This window comes from Chiloscyllium plagiosum, chromosome 2 (genome assembly GCF_004010195.1).
Source record: "Chiloscyllium plagiosum isolate BGI_BamShark_2017 chromosome 2, ASM401019v2, whole genome shotgun sequence".
NCBI classification, from domain to species: domain Eukaryota; kingdom Metazoa; phylum Chordata; class Chondrichthyes; order Orectolobiformes; family Hemiscylliidae; genus Chiloscyllium; species Chiloscyllium plagiosum.
Window position 1 is genome coordinate 53,130,665 of NC_057711.1, and position 18,367 is coordinate 53,149,031.

Here is an 18,367-nt window from a genome sequence, read left to right on the forward strand (position 1 = left end):
CAAAGATGTGCAGGTTAAGTGGTTTGGCCATGGGAAATGCTGGGTTACAGGGTTGGGATAGGGTGGGTTGGTTTGGATATGATGCTCTTTGGAAGGTTAGTGTGGACTCAATGGGCTGATGGCCTGGGTGTATTCTATGATTTGATGAAAAGCAAAGTACTTGATGATACTTTAAACCTGAACTATGAACAGAAAATGCTGCTCTTCACAATGCCCATTGTGGGTTACCCAAAAGCTCTGCAATATATTTTAAAGCATATTAAACAGCAATCCTGAAGCAAATCATAACTCTAGCAACATTTTCCTCCAATATCCTTGTTTTGAAATGCTTTCTGAAAGGATTATTTTCTCAGTTTGTTTTTGAGATACTGATGTTGGGACATGATCACTTCTTTCTGATATAGTTTTCAATCAAGTTTCATCAGTAGAAACCCCACACACACGACAGAACACTCCTAATCATCCAGTCCATGTTCTAGTCATATCCTAATTTTATATAGTTTCAGGCATTGTAAAAGGTGGCATATCCAAAACTGTGTGGAGTCTTTAATATGAAGAAGAACATGTTCGAACTCTGTATCTATGCAAAGAAAAGAAGTGACCAACTGTTTATTGCCTAGAAAATTGTCAAATTGCAGTACAAAGCAAAAAAGTCATTAAATATGTGTGCATTATATTAACAGTCAAAGCTTTCCATAATAGTAATTATTCAGTTTCACCATCCCTGTTTTAAGTCCTATTGCCAGTATTTAGCTGTAAATAAGGAATGGAAACATCAGAAGGCAGATGCTGTGTGGCCAACTGATGGTGAATAGACAGACACTGTAGCATGGGAGAAGGAAGGGAACCTGAAGCCTGAGTCGAAGAGTGTGGTGTTGGAAAACCACAGCAGTCAGGCAGCATCTGAGGAGCAGGAGAATCGACGTTTCAGGCACAAGCACTTCATCAGGAATGAGGTTTGTGGGCCAAAGAGGCTGAGAGATAAATGGGAGGTGGGTGGAACTGGGGTAAGGTAGCTGGGAATGCAATAGGTAGATGAAAGTGGGGGTGAAAGTGATAGGTCCGAGACAAGGGTGGAGCAGGTAGATGGAAGGAAGATGGACACTTTCTCCTAACTGCAGCCTGAGACAAACAAATAGTTATTTGCCCCATGTGAATTCCCAATTCATCACATTTGGTTAGTAGATCCTATTTCCAGGAACCCCAAGTTCCCTTGGTTATGTGAGAGAATTGAAACCAGTGCCACACTAAGCCCTGAGGGAAGCCCTTTTGAACCCATAGGAGGACAAAGCAGAATATGAGGCAAGAAGACTTCTCCCAATCTATTCTGTAATAATGTTGTCCTTGTGCCATTGCAGATGAGGGGACACTTATGTCCATTTATCAATATCCTGGAAATTCCAGGCAGAGTCAGGTAGAGGCCTGGCATAACCGGTCCATGTTTTTTTTAGATTAGATTAGATTACTTATAGTGTGGAAACAGGCCCTTCGGCCCAACAAGTCCACACCGACCCGCCGAAGCATAACCCACCCATTCCCCTACATTTACCCTTTTTACCTAACACTATGGGCAATTTAGTATGGCCAATTCACCTGACCTGCACATCTTTGGACTGTTGGAGGAAACCGGAGCACCCGGAGGAAACCCACGCAGACACGGGGAGAATGTGCAAACTCCGCACAGTCAGTCGTCTGAGTCGGGAATTGAACCCGAGTCTCTGGCGCTGTGAGGCAGCAGTGCTAACCACTGTGCCACCGTGCCGCCCGTTTTGTTCCTACTTGCTATCTGGGAATCTGAATTTCAATGATTGCCATATTGAATGGATTTGCATGAAATGAAGGTCCTACATTGACTGTGGATAATGATTTGAAAGTCAACATAGAACAATTTTACCAATCTAAACTTTGCCTTGCAATACACACTCAGCAGGAGTTTGTGGGGTCAGTGGGAGGACATTTAAATTACATGGAGCCATTGGGTGCCCAATCACTCTAGGGGCACCTTAAGTATCCATCTCCTCCTGCAGCTAGAAAGTCCATCAGAGAACCACTATCAAACACCCGATTCTACATTTCTAATCACTTCTCTGTACAAGTTTGTTCAATGGAGGCCTCAGATGGGGAAAGGAGTCATATGCACAAGCTCAGCACATCTCAGTAAATTCAACATAACAGTCTTCAATAGCACATTCAGTTCATAGTGAGCCATGGAAGCAAGATCTTCCAGCAAAGGCAGGCCCTGTCCCTACTTCCTTAACATCATGGACCTTGTAAAGAGAAGACAAGAATGTCAAGGTCCTTGCCTTTGAGAATGAAGTTTGGTCAGACTCTCACTGGAATGGAGTCATAGAGTTATACAGCATGGAAACAGACCTTTTGGTCCAACTCGTCCATGCCCACCAGATATTCTAAACTGATCTAGTCTCATTTGCCAGCATCTGGCCTTATCCCTCTAAAACCTTCCTGTTAATTTACTCATCAAGCCTTTTGAATTTTGTAAATGTACCCACCACCACCACTTCCTCTGGCAGCTCATTCCGTACAAACACAACTCTCTGTATGTAAAGGCTTCCCCTTTTAAACCTTTACACTCTCACCTTAAAGCTATGCCATCTGATTTTGGACTCCCCTACGCTGGAAAAAAGACCTTGGCTATTCACCCTATCCATACCCCTCATGATTTATAAACGTCTATAAGGTCACCTCTCAGTCTCCAAAGCTCCGGAGAAAAAAAGCCCCAGTCTATTCAGTTTCTACCTATAGCTCATTTTGAAACTTGCAGGCATCACACTTTTTTGATATGGATCACAGGGTAGAGAACATAAAAGGAAGGAGTACGAACTGTTAGGCTAAAAGAAGAATCTGTTGTGTGTACTTACAGTCTAAAGTAAAGAAATAAAATCCACATTTTGCATTAAGAGTGAAAGGTTTTCACAATGAACCAATAACAAATTTATATCTTCCACATCAGCATATTATGACTCATAAGAGCAGTTGAATAATGGGAGAGTAACATGTGGCAGCACTGATTTCCAGCTAATCACACTGCATTTGAAGTAAAGTTAGCAGTGCAGCACAACGCAAGAAAACTACAAATATGCAGTTCAGATTTCCATTCCTGTCCTTGGAGTACACAAAAACAGGTGCAAAACATCCATGGAAAGTTAACCCAGATACAACAGTGCAAGTAACCACAAAGTCCTGTGGATGGTTGGAGATCTCAGCCATCCAAGATCTTATAAAATTAAAATAGATTCATGATGTTAACCTTGTTTCTCTCCCCACATAAGCTTCCAGACCTGCTGAGTGTCTCTAATGCTCTGTTACTTGTAATCTTATCCCTGTGCAGGCCTGCTCTCTGGCATCAGATCATATTTGCGCAAAACTGAACTTACTCATGCAAGGGTCCACAATAAAACAAAGCAACCAACAATTTAACTGACTGACAAATTTGAGGTGTGTACTGTCTTTACAGAATACAAAGTCAAATGGTAAATATGAAGCTCATTCAAGACATAGCACAGCTATGTATGTGATGTTTCCACTGATTGTGCAATTCACAGATCACTTTCTTGAATCATCTGTGAAAAGACTATTGCATGATTCATGTTCTGGGATCTGTCCAACTAGTACAACCCATGAAGCTACATGCTGCTGCAGACAAAGGATGGCTCAGAATGCTGTATACAGCATCACACTCCCAACAAAAGAATTTCAGTGCTAGTGTTAAAATTTTGCACAACATAACCACTAACCCACAAAAAACTGTATATACGCACCACAAAATTCTCCCGTTGTTTTTCAGAACTTGCCTCCATTTTACTTTGTCTGAGATGCAATTAACAGAGTACTACAGTGTAATATTTTCCTGATTAAAATCCCTTGAATTACAATCAGTTCGTTCACAATCAATTGATTCTTGAGACAGAGGACGCAATTCTGGATGAAGAATGACCAGAAAAAGAGATTAAGACCCATTCAACAATAAGACTGAAACAGCCAGCACAAAAACTTTATGCCCTCTATTCATTTGATTGTGCATATGATATTCAAATGAACTGCTCTCAAATGAAACCAATTGAAAACAAGCTAAGGATCTCAGTCTTGTCAATTAGGCTCCAGCTGTCTCAACTTGTTGTTGAGAACTAGTTCAACTGAACTTTGTGGTCCAACTTTTCATCTGCTATCGATACCAGAAGTAGAATGCCCATTGTACATGCTCTAAAGGCTAGTATCGGCAGGTGGTGAATCAGGGGCACAAGTGGGTTACAGTGAGGGCACGTATGCCAGCTCACCCAGAGGGAAAGGTTGTAAGAGTTCTATCATAGAAGATACAGATGAGGAATTTGATGGGACAGTGCTTAGGAAAAGGTTGACTGGCATGCACACAGTGGTATTTTATGTATGAGCATAACTGCCACTGAATCTTTTGTAAAAAGCATGAAGAAACTGGTTCCAACTTGACACATAGATTGGAGTACATCCTTTCCAAGTTGAAAGTGGTGACCAACTGCTTGCAAATTCAAAGTGGCACCTGGTAGCCAACGTCTCAGATCTCACTGCAGCCATGTGGAAACTACTCCAAATCTCAGAAGCACTGTGAAAGCTCAAATTGAGATAATAACATTTCAGCTTATTAACCCCATGACTGAATGTTTTATATAAGCTGAGAAACTGATATTGCTTATGCCTCAGCAAGAAGGACTGTATTATTAAGCTTTCTACATTACATTCACTGCATATCCATAGAGTAAGTTCTACTACACACATCACTGCCAATGACGTCATCAGCTACCCTATTGATGGCTGCTGCCTTATACTACAGTGGATTCTTCAAGTGACTCAAGTTGGACTGAAGAGTCTGTTTCCATGCTGTACCTCTATGACTGTAAGGTTGCAGGCCCTTAAAGCAGCCCAGCAATATGTTCACTAACAGATCATAAGGATTGTTGAGATGATGGCCAAAGTAAATGATAATGGCTCCACGTGTACAAACCTGCTGTCCTCCCTCTGGATGGTAGCATCACGTTTCCACCATTGCCACTCTGCCTGTGCTCTTGCTGTTAGCTCTCAAGCGGCAATCCCAGACTATTAGCACTGCTAGGCCTTCAAGTAAGCCAACCCTGAATATCTCTTCACTTTTGCTTCTGCCTCCTCTTCCTGCTCCTGAGTTGCTCGTCAAAGATTTTATGCCCAGGGCTGTGCCCTTCCAAGAGGGAGATTATGGAGGATGCAGCAATGGACCATAATTTTGGAGATGTACTCTTGCAGAACTGGAACGTTTACCCCACCCTCAAAAAGTCTTTGGCATTCTCTGTTGGGAGCAATACTCTCACTGTATATGAGCTGTCTATGTATGGCCGGGTGCAGGTGCTGACCATGAGTCAGGTGTACAGTGGATAAACCAGACAGTGGGCACCACCAGCTGTTGCATGATGGAAACTTTGATACTGTTACCAAGAAGGCTGGCATTCACTGACATGATACACTGTGTGTGGTCACACACCAGTAGTATGTTCTGGAAAATGGTTTTTGTAACTTTGCAGTAATCTCTCTCTTTACTTATGATGCTCAGAGAACCTCATACCTGAAGTCAATAGCTCCCTGCAATCATTGAGAAGCATGCTAGCCTGCCAAAACCACATACACACTCTTCCTGTTTCTCCATGGTGAAGGTCATCGGAACATCCCTGATTAACCAGTGCACAATAAACTAGGAGGTGTTGGCATTGTCACTTAGAACTGCGATAGAATTTGAAGACCATGATCCTCACAGGTATGGCAGTACAGTCCATGTCCTGCTGGGTGGGTGTTGGTCCTGTTGTGACAAGTTTGGGTGAATAAATTTCTCCCCCTCAACCTCCCATACAGCGCAGATCAAAATCAGCTGAGAGACAAAAATAGCTAAGACACAGAAACCCAACTAGCTCACTGACATCTTTGAGGTAAGTGTAACTGCTCTACCTACTCTGATTCCAGGCCCACGTGTTTTGACACTTAACTCCCAAAAAGTCACCAAGAAAAATAATAATTACAAGAAATCCTATGATCATCTTCTCAGAGTATTTAGAGATGTGATCTTACCAATGTTGCCACCTCAAAATAGCAAATGAAAAAAGTGTCAGTAACTTTAATTCATTCCTTTCTTGGTTGTCACCAGTCAGCTGTGCTCCACTGACTTATGTAAAAACCAATGCCAAGCTTCATTTCCCTGACTAATTTCCATGAAGTCATTTTCTAAAGAAAAGACTTGCAACTGTGCAGAGACTAATAGAAGAGCAAGCATTCTCCAACTGGCCTGAGTAAATGAAATGTATCTGCTCTTTTGAGATGGTTAAAATAAGTTAGAGGCCTACAAAAGGTGCTAAACCTTCCTATTTTAAATGATTTTGGAAACTATGCAAGGTTTTCATGAACAGCTAGTGCCTCATTGTTGACAATTGCAGATTTGTTAGGTTAACCAGCTCACTATTGCTCATAACTGTAGAGTTACACCTTTCGCTTGTTCTTATTATCAGAGAAAGCCAAAGTTGCATGATAAAATTAAGTTAAAATTGCACTATTGTCAGATATTTCAGAGATATGATTTTTTTCTATCAAATCCTAAACACAATTAAAATGAATAACAAGGTCTCAATTAGTTCGAAGTAATTAGCTTTTGTCTTACATGGTAATTTCTTTTCCAAAGCAACATATTTTTCAAAATGAATTTTGAAATGCAAACATAATGCATAATAAAAGCAAATATTGAGCTGTGAATCAATGCATCACGCCAGTTAGAGACAAGAAATGTCTAGAGACCAGAGGTTCTGACCATAGGTCAGAACTAATTCTCATTTATAACTGAGGCTCTTCCCAGTGAAAGTCGACATGGATATGTTTTTGTGTAACTTGATCTCTTTGATGAAGTAACAACAAAAAAAGAGTTGCTGAAAATATTTGATGCCATATATAAGGAGCTTTAGAAGAAGTCTTACAATATACCATATAACAGACATTTTTACAATATTGAAGACGATGCAATTCAAGGGACAATGTGAGCATGGATGCAAATCTAGATGTAAGATAGAAATCAGAAAGTGGTAATGAATGGTTAATTGTGGACAGTGCAGGAAGTAAATAGTTGGCTTCCCTAGGTACAGTATTAGTGCTACTATCCTTGTTGATATTTATTAAAGACCGAGCACAGCACATCATTTTTGAAATCAATGTTTGCAATCATATATTTTGGACAGAAAAAAAAAATTACAAGAGCATAAACAAAACAGTAGAATTTAAAGGGGACATATATTTAAGGTGAGAGGAGAGAGATTTTAAAAAGACACTAGTGGCAACTTCTGTTTTACACAGAGGGTGGTTCACGTGTGGAATTAAATTCTTAAGGAAGTGGTGGATGCGGGTACAGTTATAACATTTAAAAAACATTTGATTAAGCACATGAACAGGAAAGGTTTGGAGGGATATGGGCCAGGAGCAGGCAGGTTGGACTAGTTTAATTTGGAATTATGTTCGGCATGGATGGATTGGACCAAAAGGTCTGTGGTCATGCTGTATGACTCAGTAAAAGGTGATGAATCTGGGGCTGCAAATCTTCCAAGATGATAGGACAAGTTAATAAAGCTTTCAAGAAAGTCCTGACTTGAAGGGTTTAGTTATTTGGAGAGGGTAGTGAGGTTAGGTTGTTCCTCTCAGAGTTGGGAACAGAAAAAGTGAGATTTAACTGAGGTGTTCAAAGTTATGAGGGGTTTTACAGAGCAGATGGGGAGAACTCAGGTGTGGATCCCAGATCTGGTCTCAGTATTCCAAGTGAGGTCTAACCAGGGTTTTATATTCCTGCAGCATAGCATTTTTATCCATGATGGCTCAGTGGTTAGCTGCCTCACAGCGCCTGTGACCTGGGTTGGATTTCAGCCTCTCGAACGACTGTCTGTGTGGAGTTTGCACATTCTCCCCATGTCTGCGTGAGTCATCTCTAGGTGCTCCGGTTTCCTCTCACAGTCCAAAGATGTTTAGGTTAGGTGAATTGGCCATACTAAATTGCCCATAAAGTTCAGGGATGTGTAGGTTAGGTACATGAGTCAGGGGTAAATATAGGGTAGGGGGTATGGGTTTGAGTGGGTTACACTTCTTTGGAGGGCCAATGTGGACTAGATGGGCCAAAGGGCCTGTTTCCACACTGTAGGGATTCTATGATAACTGTTTGCACTGGAAGAGTGCTGGTAAACAAAATGGTGCAGATTTAAAACTGGCAAAGAAAACCAGTGGGTGGATGAGAATTGTTTTTACTCTGTAAGTTATGAAGAACTAGAATGCATTGCTTGCAAGAGTGGTGTAAGCTGATCCTACAGTAGTTTTCAAAAAGGAATTGGATCACTTAAAATAAACTCTGCAGCTATGATGGAGTGAACATAATAAATAGCTCTTTCAGGGAGCCACATGCCACCCTGTCTGTGTCGTAATTCTGTATTTGCAAATATTATGATGCAGTCATTAGGATATCATACCATATTTGTATAAAAGAAAAATAAAGCAGCCAGGATTCCTTTGAATTCTTAAGTAAGATTATCAACCTGAAATATTAACTCTATTTCTCTCTTCACAGATGCTGCTAGACCTGCTAGAAATGGTCAGCATTGTCAGAGTGTATTTTAAATCAGCCAGCTTTGCTGCTCCTAAACACTAATTTGTGATGTGTAGTAGTACAGTCTGAGTGTATTGGTTATGGTGAGGAGTGATTGGAGAAATGCATTTGTAAAGACATGATATACCCTGGTCATACGACTTTTCCATTTTATATCAGTTTTAGAGAGAGAAGCCTTTAAGGCCTATAACCTTCCCAGCCCTTTCACCAAGTGTTGAACGGTGAGAGAAGATTCTTGCTAAGGAGCAGTGAGAAGCCTATTTATATGTATTAACATCACTATCTTTCTCTCTCCTCACTGATGTGCAGTTTAGCCATTCTTCCACAATTTGATGGTGACAATTCCCAACAGAAAGTCAGAGTGATAAGGTGACTCCAGCTCACTACATTCTCCTCTGGGCCTTCATCAGTCATCAACATCTCAGGGTACACTCCATAGGCAGCAGCTGCACACACCCATCTTCCCACAGGACCTTCACATCCTCACTGATAAAGTGGGGTACACCAATTATCCTCTATTGCCAGGACTGTGACAAATAAAATAAACCATGCTAAACAGCTGTGCTCGGCCAGCACTAGACTGGATGAATGACTGATCTTTGAAGATGGTGTTGGAGTCAGGAATCCTGAGAGATCCCATCAGTGGTCAATACTTCTGCCGGTGGTGAATGGGTGAGTGCCAAAGATGACACATTTCTGGTAAAAGTCAGACAATTGCATCAGAAGCAAACAACTGAAACAGTGTGGGTTTTTAAAGCTACTCAAGAGCCAGCTAATTCATGTTTTGTGACTATATTTTCGAGACACTTGGGAAGTCCAAATTGTTATTTATGAAAGTTGATATCTCTACAACTCCAGAGAAGCATCAACATCATTCCAGAATGGAAACAATCGTAGATGACCTACTGTGGAGAGATAATTTAAGAATCAAAATCTATTTGTCACAGGTGAGGTGCTGGAAGACTGGAGGTTGGCTAACGTGGTGCCACTGTTAAAGAAAGGCAGTAAAGACAAGCCAGGGAACTTTAGACCGATGAGCCCAATCTCGATGGTGTGCCAGTTGTTGGAGGGAATCCTGAGGGACAGGATGTACATGTATTTGGAAAGGCAAGGACTGATTCGGGATCGTCAACATGGCTTTGTGCATGGGAAATCATGTCTCACAAACTTGATTGAGTTTTTTGAAGAAGTAACAAAGATGATTGACGAGATGCGAGATGCTGCATTTTGGGAAAGCAAGTCTTAGCAGGACTTATACACTTAATGGTAAGGTTCTAGGGAGTGTTGCTGAACCAAGAGATCTTGGAGTGCAGGTTCATAGCTCCTTGAAAGTGGAGTCACAGGTAGATAGGATAGTGAAGAAGGCGTTTGGTATGCTTTCCTTTATTGGTCAGAGTATTGAGTACAGGAGTTGAGAGGTCATGTTGCAGCTGTACAGGACATTAGTTAGGCTACTGTTGGAATATTGCGTGCAATTCTGGTCTCTTTCCTTTCAGAAAGATGTTGTGAAACTTGAAATGGTTCAGAAAAGATTTACAAGAATGTTGCCAGGGTTGGAGGATCTGAGCTACAGGGAGAGGCTGAACAGGCTGGGGCGTCAGAGGCTGAGGGGTGACCTTATTGAGGTTTACAAAATTGTGAGGGACATGGATAGGATAAATAGACAAAGTCTTTTTTACCCTGGGGTCGGGGAGTCCAGAACTAGAGGGCATAGGTTTAGGGGGGAAAGATATAAAAGAGACCCAAGAGGCAACTTTTTCACAAAGAGGATGGTATGTTTATGGAATGAGCTGTCAGAGGATGTGGTGGAGGCTGGTACAATTGCAACATTTAAAAGGCATTTGGATGGGTATATGAATAGGAAGGGTTTGGAGGGATATGGGCCGGGTATTGGCAGGTGGGGCTAGATTGGGTTGGGATATCTGGTCGGCATGGACGGGTTGGACCAAAGGCTATGTTTCCATGCTGTACATCTCTATGACTTTATTGCGACTGCTTAGAGATGGTGCATTATTGTATTGTTTCATTTAACACAGAATTATCACTCTCACACTGAATTGGTAAGGTACATAGACTTGAGTGGCACAGTGGCTCAGTGGTTAGCACTGCTGTCTCACAGTGCCAGAAACCTGGGTCCAATTGCAGCCTAAAGTGACTGTACAAACTCCACATTCTCAGTGCCTGTGGGGTTTTCTGTTAGGTGTTCCAGTTCATTCCACAATCCAGAAATTTGCAAGTTGGTGGATTGGCCATGCTAAATTGCCCCATAGTATTCAGGGATGTGCAGGCTAGGTGGATTAGCCATGGTAAATGTGGGGTTATGGAAGTAGGTTAGGGATCTGGGTCAGGATGGGATGCTTTTTGTAGCTTCAGTGCAGAGTTGATGGGCCAAATGGCCTCTATCCGCGCTGTAGGGATTCTAGGATTCTATTTACTTGAAAATCTCAAACAAATTCACTTGACAGACAAATGGCCCATCTGTCATTACGGGAAACTTGTGTACATATTCTTAATCTAACATGTTACTGCCTGAATGGTTGCTGTTCATTTCATGTAACACTGGGCCTTGGTTCATTGGCATCTGCAGCTTTTAATGTGGTAACACAGCAACAGAGCTCACCAGGTAAACCTGAAGCTGAAGATGAAATTGAAAGTGACTGAAAACAAGTACATCGTTCATTTTCTGACAGCAAACGAACTTTGCCTTGATCCAGACAAATGAAGCGTTGTAATACAGATGTAGAAACCAACAGACATGAAAGAAGTAAAATGATTAGTTGGTTTGTGGATGACCCATGACATAGAATCTGCAGTGATACTGAGGCATTGAACACGAAAACATTTTCACTCACACCAAACAACAAATAATAACTGTGCCAATGGTGAGGTACAATGATGTCAATGATGACATCATCTTGCAACATGATGCCAGTGATACAGGACTTGGGGCAATTATAGATGCACTGCAGAAATTCACCATGGCCCCTCAGGCAGGACATTCCAAATCGATGACCACTATCATCTAGAAGGACAAGGGCAGCAGATACATGGGAACACCACCACCAACAACTTCCCCTCCAAACCATTCGCCACCCCGATTTGGAAAAATATCACTGTTCCTTCATTGTTATTGTGTCAAAGTCTTGGAACACCCTCCCTATCTGTGGGTCAACCTACAGCACATGGACTGTAACAGTTCAAGAAGAAAGCTCACCACCATTCTCTCAAGGACAATGAATGCCTGCCCAGCGACCAATATGCATTCACTCATGAATAAAAACGTTTTTGTTTGTACCACAACAGTAATGCATACTGAACAATGCAGTGTACAGATTTAGAGAGGTAGCCTGGCAATTACCTATGATTGTGTGTGTTTTAATCAGTAACTGTTTGGGAGAAACTAAGTGATAGAAAAGCATGACCACAAGCCACTTGAAAGCATCTTTCTCAAATCACGCCTGCTCAGTCCAAAGAGTGTGCAACGAATGTTACTTAAATGTCCCTTATGTATGGGACACTACTATAACTGTGTCACATTACATTCGGGCATTACATTCTACACACCCACCACACTCCATGTAAATAACCTACCTCTGACAACTCCTCTTAATCTTCCTCCAATCACCTTAAAATTATGCCCCCTCACGAGAGCCAATTCCACCCAGAAAACAAGTCTTTGGCTAGCCACTTTATATTTGCTTTTCATCAACTTGTACACCTCTATCAAGTCATCTCTCATCATTCTTCGCTCCAATGAGAAAAGCCCCAGCTCCCTCAACCTTTCTTCATAAGACATTCCTTCCAGTCCATGCAGCATCCTGATAAATCTCCTCTGCATTCTCTCTAAAGCTTCCACATCCTTACTATAATGAGGCGACCAGAGCTGAACACAATATTCCAAGTGTGGTCCATCCAGGGCTCTATAGAGCTGCAGCATAACCTTGTGACTTTTAAACTCAAACCCCTTGCTAATGAAAACCAACACAACGTACACCTTCTTAACAACGCAATCAACTTGGGTGGCAACTTTCTTTGCAAAGGTTTCATTTTGAAGTGAGGAAGCAAGCAAAAGGGCTGCAGTCCCTTTGAAGGAAATTGGGGAAGGTAGTACAGAGAATGCAATCTTTCAGATTCAACAAAAGGCAACAGCATGGCATGTGCTGGAACTCATTAACCCAACATAGACTTCAAATCTGAATAACAAATGCCTTGTTTTGGCCGAATATTCTTCACAGGAATGATATTATCATCATTAAGGGTGAAAATATCACCATTAAGGGTCAAATAGATACCAGACTAACAACCAATAACTTCCGCACATATAGGAATACGTGAACAATTTACAGATTATGTTTGTAATATGTGTGTAGAGGTGGATGAAAGTGGGAGCGACTCAGAAAAAAAAAGTTTTTGTTCATGAAATGATAGATTTCCTACAAACCATGTATAATGGCTAACTTTTAGTGGTAATCAGTAGTGTACAGAATTTGTTTTCTGATAAGGTGGATGTTTGCAGAGATGGACTTGTAAGATTACAGTATGTTGAAACATGCCTTACTCCATGTGAATTCTGTTGCAATTGCTTAAGTTTTAGAAAGACAAGTTGTTAAAGGCTATACAAGGAGCTCCCCAATACTGAATATTCCACAATTTAAATGCATTCCATATAGTGAGGTAAAAACACAAGGGCCTACTGCAATGCATTTATATGCAGGATACATATTTTGATGTTCTCATGAGCCATGTGGTCTTTGCTACCATAAAGAGATAAATGGGCAGCATGGTGGCTCAGTGGTTCGCACTGCTCCCTCACAGCGCCAGGAACCCGGGGTCGATTCCGGCTTCAGATGACCGTCTGTGTGAAGTTTGCACATTCTCCCCGTGTCTCCACCAAGTGCTCTGGTTTCCTCCCACAATCCAAAGATGAGCAGGTTAGGTGAATTGGCTATGCTAAATTGTCTGTAGTGTTAGGTACATTAGTCAGGGATAAATGTAGGGTCAGGGAATGGGTCTGGGTGGGTTACTCTTCGGAGGGTCAGTGTGGACTTGTTGGGCTGAGAGCCTGTTTCTATACTGTAGATAATGTGATCTAATCATGAACCGTAGTAAATTTGTGACCATTTCCCCAAATATGCTACAAAAATTTGTTGGGAGATTTCCTTTGCCCTGAGTTCTGTTAGTTGGAGAATTTCCTGCGTTTCATTGTATTTTGCAAAGGAATCTCCATCTGAACAAGCAAATGGAGTCTTGGCATAATGTTTCATCCAAGAGATGGCAAGTCTAATAATATAAGCTCCCTTCAGAGCTCTGGTGGTACAATAGCAATGCCACAGTTGGAGACCAGGCATCGTCTCAGCCTCAGAGCAAAGGAGGGCTCTATGGCCATGTCTTCTTCCACCTCCAGTCTGCCTGCTGCTCTCAGCCCAGTGGGAGTTACAGCCAGAGATGATGCACTTGTCTCTGGGCAAGACACCCCTGAGACTGAAACACCCCAGTGTTGCCGAACCAGAACTCTAAGTCCAACCAGCTCTCCATACAGAAGGCCCCAGATATAGACACCAGGATTACACTGAGACGTAGTGGCAGGAAACATCAATGGTGCAGGGACACTTAATGGTATATAAATCATTGCTTCTGTGAATAACAGTGAATTGTTTCATGCTGATCTGTTTGTGTGTGTCTCTGTGTCACTGGAACAGCAAACGCAAAGTGACTGAAGCCGTCCCTCTGGATCCCCAGACAATGTTCCATGGAGCATGCTGGGAAGTAAGTACCATGTGCAGGCAATGGGGGAAATCACAGGCAACTGCAACATTAGCAACTTCAGCTCCATTTCCCCAGGGACAGAGACATAGCTGTTGTATTCCAGGCAATAGTGGGGTTTAGGCACTAACCTGCATTAGATGGTCAGAAGGTGGACTGTACACAGTAGGAAAATGCCTAAAGCTCACCAGGAATGCTGAGTTCTCAGGTGGATTTCACCCTCCCTGCACGGAGTGGGGGTTCACTGATGTTGTCCTTTGAAGGACCCACACAGCTACAATGTACAGACCCCCTCCCTCACAGAGAGCAGCACTTACCTGCTCTCCAGGTGTGAATGCAGTCATTTTCATTTCCAGAGTACAATGGGATTTACAGGATGATGCAAGGCCATTCCACTGGCAGAGTTCCAGGCTCTACCTTGCCATCTGGGTGAATCCCCAAAACAACAATGTCCTTACCCGGTAGGCCTTTCTCTTAACCCCACAGGTCTCACACCTACACAAGCCACACCCAACTTGTCTATCTGAGTAAGCCTCTGCCCCAGGCATACAAGGTGACTATGCCAGGTCTTGTAGTTCACTTTCCCCACTGGAAGCCAGGTTGAGACTTACTATCGTCAATCTCCCTTCCCACATGACCCCCTACCGTCCCATGCTGTATTGTCTACCTGCCTTCTAATTCCCTCTACACTGTACATCCACTCCCCATCATTAAGTTCCCCAGCCTCCTCACTATATCACCAGCCCCCTGAATGTCATCTTCCCGTGATGTTTAGTAGATATAAGTCCTCAGTAAGGACTATGCCCCTCGGACTTTGAGACATAGCCATTCTCTTGAAGCACATGTTGTGTGTTTTCCGTGTTCATGTTGGCTCATGGTGTAAGTGTGCGATTGAAATAATGAAGAGCTATACGGTGAAATGTCTGCTCCCTTGACTGCTTATTGCTAATGACCAGGACAGGTAGGCAAAAGGGATTGAGCACTAAGACAACAAATGAGCAGCCCTGAGATTCCTCCTGGTTTAGTCTGTGAGCTGGGTCCCTGTCCCAGCAAACCAAGTGCCCTTGCCGCCGCATTGCATTTAAAGGTGCCAGTACATGCCCAGGTGCTGCATCCAAGTGCAGAAGTGTACTGTAAAAGGTCCGGAGGTGAGCCTGATGACTTGCGGAGGCTGGCACATGTTGGATACCAGCATCCACGTGGGGTGTGCATGGCTGTTGACCTAGAGTATGCCCCAATAGGTTGGTGCTGGGAGTCTGAGGTGGCAGTCTGCAGGAGCAAATGGTGAGCTGGAGTCACCAGGTAACCGCTCTGATGGGAATCCTTAGCACCTAATTCCTATCTGTTCAGTGCTACAACTGGAAGCTGCATGTTAATGAGGTGAGATTCATGAGGATAATAATCAGCAATATGTAGTTTGAAAGTTCCACCTTCTCAACCTCACCTGAGGTGTTGTGACCCTCAGGTTAAATCACTACCAATCACATTCCCTAATGCCCTATTGTTCTCTGGGACTCTGGAACTTTATCTCATTTACCTCCTGTTAATAGGCTTCTCGTCATTCCCAACCAAGAATCTCATCTCAGCATCCAGGACTTTTTTAGAAATACAACTAATTGCCCACAACATTGGGAAAGGCTTCACTGGACCTCACGCAATTCTCCTGGATTTCACACCAGAGACCACATCGTTCAGGACGCGGTAAGATACTGCTCATAGATTTTTTGCTGCAATATGACCTGGTCCTGTTAGAGATTAAATCTAAGTGTCATTCTATTTGGTTTATGTTTGTTAAAAAAAACTCATGATATTTATTTAAATCTCTAATTGTCATGAGTTGGTCACTTGTAGTGACTTGATTTTAAGTGGCTGATTCTATGATTGGGTGCTCCAGCAAGATACTGAAGTAAAACAAACAACTGCAGATATTGGAAATAAAAACCTGCTGGAGAAACTCAGCAGGTCTGGCAGCATCGGTGGAAAGAAAGCAAAGTTAACATTCAAGTTTAGTGACCCTCTTCAGAACTCATTCCATTATTGTTACGGCTCTCCCTGTGTGAGCTGATTGGGAAATAATGGGCCATTGTTTATGGTATTGTCTCCAGAAATTTGTTGATGCAGAAAATGAGATGTCCTTACCATTGCTCCCTCTCAGTACCAAGAATCAGCTTTAAATCATTTGGCATCTGTTTAGTCTGTCAAAGCTGCAGAGTCACAGAGTCAAAGAGATGTACAGCATGGAAACAGTGCCTTCGGTCCAACTGTCCATGCCGACCAGATATCCCAACCCAACCTAGTCCCACCTGCCAGCACTTGGCCCATATCCCTCCAAACCCTTCCTATTCATATATCCATCCAGATGCCTTTTAAATGTTGTAATTGTACTAGCCTCCATCACTTCCTCTGGCAGCTCATTCCATACATGTACCACCCTCTGTATGAAAACGATGCCCCTTAGATCCCTTTTATATCTTCCCCCTCTCACTCTAAACCTATGCCATTTGGTTCTGGATTCCCCCATCCCAGGGAAAAGACCTTGTCTATTTATCCTATCCATGCTCGTCATGATTTTATAAACTTCTATAAGGTCACCCCTCAGCCTACAATGCTCCAGGGAAATCCGCCCCAGCCTATTCAACCTCTCCCTATAGCTGTAATGGAAGTGACATGAAGGAGTCTCCCTCTATTGTCTCAGGTTAGGTATTAAATATAATATGATGCTGTTTCTTCCACTAGGGAACTGACTCTGACATCTATTGCACACATTACCCTTCAGAAAAATAAATGTAGAAAATATGAAACATTTGATTAAGTGAATGGCCTAGTCTTATTAAACATTCACAATCTTAATAGCCATTCTTTTTAATATATAAATAGAATCATAAATCTCAATTAAAAGTTGAGGTGTCTGTTTTGGTTTACCCTGCAAAGTGAGAAGGGAAACATTGAAGGGAGATATATGTGGAAAGCTCTTTACACAGAGGGTGGTGGGTGCCTGTAACGCATTGTCAGCGAGGTGGTAGATGTGAGCACGATAACATCATTTACGAAGTACCTAGACAGATACATGAATGGGCAGGGAGCAGAGGGGTACAGATCCTGAGAAAATAGGTGACAGGTTTAGATAGAGGATCTGGATTGGCAGAGCCTTGGAGGGCCGAAGGGCCTGTTCCTGTGCTGTAATTTTGTTTGTTCTTCTTTGTTCTTTGCATAGTCAGACCACTGCAACATGTCCCAATCTCAAACTAATTTAACCACTGATTTGTCAGATGTCCAAAAGTACAAAACCAAAAAGGGAAATGTCAGAGGAACCACTTATTTTATCACTGTAATGAAATCAAGATTATATTTATGCAATGCATTGTATTTGTCACTTTTAAAGTGAAAATACATTTCAGCTTCATAGGAAATGAATGTTCCAACATTTTGTGATTAGTCTTTGACTATAATTTTCATGCATGCTCCTGGATAATTATAAATACCGCCTTGTTAAGCTCATTGGGATCCATTCATTGGCAGTCTTTTGAAGCGAGGACGATACATGCTTTGTACTCTGTGGTTAGCCCATGATAAGAGCTTGTGCATGGAGTTTTTTTTACATGGGAAGCCAATTGTACTGCAGCTGCCTGCAGTTCTGGCTGACTGAGAGATTCTCTGCCTCTTCCCACATGCCTTCATCACAAGGGAAAGATTTGTATGTTGAGAATCATATATGGCCACAGCCTCTACTCACTGGAACAATTAACTATTGGTGGGACATATACACTTACTTCAATCTGAAGTCCCTTCTTGACAATATTTATTGTAGGAGAAAGTGAGGGCTGCAGATGCTGGAATCAGAGCTGAAAATGTGTTGCTGGAAAAGCGCAGCAGGTCAGGCAGCATCCAAGGAACAGGAGAATCGACGTTTCGGGCATAAGCCCTTCTTCAGGAATGAGGAAAGTGTGATAGCAGGCTAAGATA

General features: G+C 42.3%; 1 protein-coding gene and 1 long non-coding RNA gene across 6 annotated transcripts in view; one reads left to right on the forward strand and one right to left on the reverse strand.

The window, feature by feature from the left end:
• Positions 1 to 16,074, forward strand: part of LOC122559776 — a 30,266-nt gene extending 14,192 nt beyond the window's left edge. The window contains exon 3 of the long non-coding RNA XR_006314553.1: positions 15,955 to 16,074. This is a non-coding gene — a long non-coding RNA (uncharacterized LOC122559776). The remainder of the gene's footprint in view (positions 1 to 15,954) is intronic.
• cast (calpastatin) overlaps positions 1 to 18,367 on the reverse strand; it is a 209,275-nt gene that overhangs the window by 127,449 nt on the left and 63,459 nt on the right. The gene's annotated exons all lie outside the window — the stretch shown is intronic.